This window comes from Palaemon carinicauda, chromosome 18 (genome assembly GCF_036898095.1).
Source record: "Palaemon carinicauda isolate YSFRI2023 chromosome 18, ASM3689809v2, whole genome shotgun sequence".
In the NCBI taxonomy this organism is placed as follows: domain Eukaryota; kingdom Metazoa; phylum Arthropoda; class Malacostraca; order Decapoda; family Palaemonidae; genus Palaemon; species Palaemon carinicauda.
The window spans coordinates 15,793,188-15,795,687 of record NC_090742.1 but is presented as its reverse complement, the minus strand read 5'-3'; the positions used below and the strand labels follow the sequence as shown (position 1 = coordinate 15,795,687).

Below are 2,500 nucleotides of genomic sequence, written 5' to 3'. Positions count from 1 at the left end.
TACATATACATACAAACATACATACATATATATATATATAAATATATATATATATATATATATATATATATATATATATATATATTCTCGTTTATATTTACCTGCATACTGTTGTAAGTACGAAAGTCATGTGAGTTGATGGCAAAATCAGTTCCAACTCACTAAAACATTAGTGGGATATACCTTAATGTAGGGAAAAGGCTTGTGTATCCCCATGGTCGGTTTGGGCCACCCATACTATGTTGGTTTGCCGTGAACGATCAGACTAAAGTCCCCCACTACCCTAATACGCAGGGTGGTGATGGAAATCTCTAAGGCCTGTGTCCTATAGTGGAGTAGAAATTGCTGCATTTGTTGTTGTTGCGTAAATATATATATATATATATATATATATATATATATGTATATATCTATATATATACATATATATATATTTATATACGTCTATATACATATAGTATACATAAAGTACATCTATTTATCTATCTATTTAATCATATATATATATATATATATATATATATATATATATATATATATATATATATGTATATATATATATATATATATATATATATGTATATATATACATACATTATATATATGTATATATATACATACATTATATATATGTATATATACTGTATACAGTATATGTGTATGTATATATATATATATATATATATATATATATATATATATATATATATATACAGAGAGAGAGAGAGAGAGAGAGAGAGAGAGAGAGAGAGAGAGAGAGAGAGAGAGAGAGAGAGAGAGAGTGTTGCTGTGGTTGCTGTCCATGGTAAGACAATAATTAATATTCCTCAACCCACAACTATTTTTTTTTTTTACTTTCCTAGTAACTGTTTCGCCTATTTCTTAAAGATCAATGCCAAGCGATATATTCGTTGGTCTCTAGTTACTAAGATTCTTCTACGGGATCCAAGGGCGAAACTCCCTTTTGTCCAGAGAACAGGAAATATCTTATGCTTGCTTAGAATCTAACCCATTCGGTGAATCAGATCAGTCGACCTTGCAGGATGCAGGACCACTTTTTCTTTCGCAGGATACGATCCTGCGATCATTATTGCCCGTTTTAGAATTGCCTGGATCATTTTGAAGTTGGGACTTTTGGGGCACCGTGGGATGCCTTAAGTTGTTGACCATAGAAAAAGTAAACGGTTAATTATATATTGATATGCGAGATCTCTAAGTAGGTCTGTATCCTATGCTTACAAGAAATGTATGAAGAAACAATTATTGTAAACAATTATTGTTCCTGCTTTTACCAGTTTCCTGATACCTCATATGGCTTGTGCTTACAGAAAAAGTATGAAGAAACAATTATTTTTCTTACTTTTACATATGCTTACAAGAAAAGTATGAAGAAACTATTATTCTTGCCTTTACCAGTTTCCTGATACCTCATATGTCATTTATTTAAAGAGAAACGTATGAAGAAACAATTGTTGTTTTTCCTTTCACCAGTTTGCTGATGTTTCATATGGCCTGTGCTTAAAGAAAAAGTATGAAGAAACAATTATTGTTTTTCCTTTTATCAGTTTCCCGATACCTCGTATAGGCTGTGCTTAAAGAAAAAAACATGAAGAAACAATTACTGTCCTTAATTTCACCAGTTTCCGGCAAAACCAAATATTGACGTCACTTGTAAATCCTTATAACAATTATAGACAATATCAGACGCGGATATGTTGTTTGGTAGAAATTGTCTTTGAATGACGTTAACAGCTGAATGTCTTTAAAATTCCTTTGTGTATATCCGTGCAGCCCTTTGATGGCGAGTTGCTAACTAGCGCTCATTACCTGAATGCATACGGCATACTTAATACGAACTTTGAAGAAAGGTGACGTAACTATTATGATATAGCAGGATCAAGCAAGTCATAGGCTGCATAATAACCTTTCAGTCTAGTCTAAATTGAAGAGCATGCATTCATCTTGAGGGTCTTTCATCGTTTTCTTGGAAATGAGACTTGAAAAGATCTTAAAGAAAAAAAAAGAGAACAATGCTTCTGTATACTATCATCATCATCATCTCCTCCTACGCCAATCTATCTATCTATCTATCTATTTATATGCATATGCATAAATACACACACACATATATATATATATATGTGTGTGTGTGTGTGTGTGTTTGTGTGTATATATATGTGAATGCATCTATCTATATGCATATATATATATATATATATATATATATATATATATATATATATATCTATATATACATACACATACCGTATACATATATACACACATTATATATATATATATATATATATATATATATATATATATATATATATATATATTTGTATACTATATGCATAATATTAACAGGTGTGATAAACGCTGACCTTGATTAGCTAACGGATTCTAGGTGAGATTATTACTATAAACCTTGAATTCAGATGAGGAATAAATGAAGAAACTTTACCTCCCACGCCAGGATTTAAACCCACGTTAGTAAGGC

General features: G+C 30.4%; 1 protein-coding gene across 1 annotated transcript in view; it reads right to left on the bottom strand.

Moving 5' to 3' along the window:
- Positions 1–2,500, bottom strand: part of Bka (FCF1 rRNA-processing protein Bka) — a 242,981-nt gene that overhangs the window by 222,361 nt on the left and 18,120 nt on the right. The gene's annotated exons all lie outside the window — the stretch shown is intronic.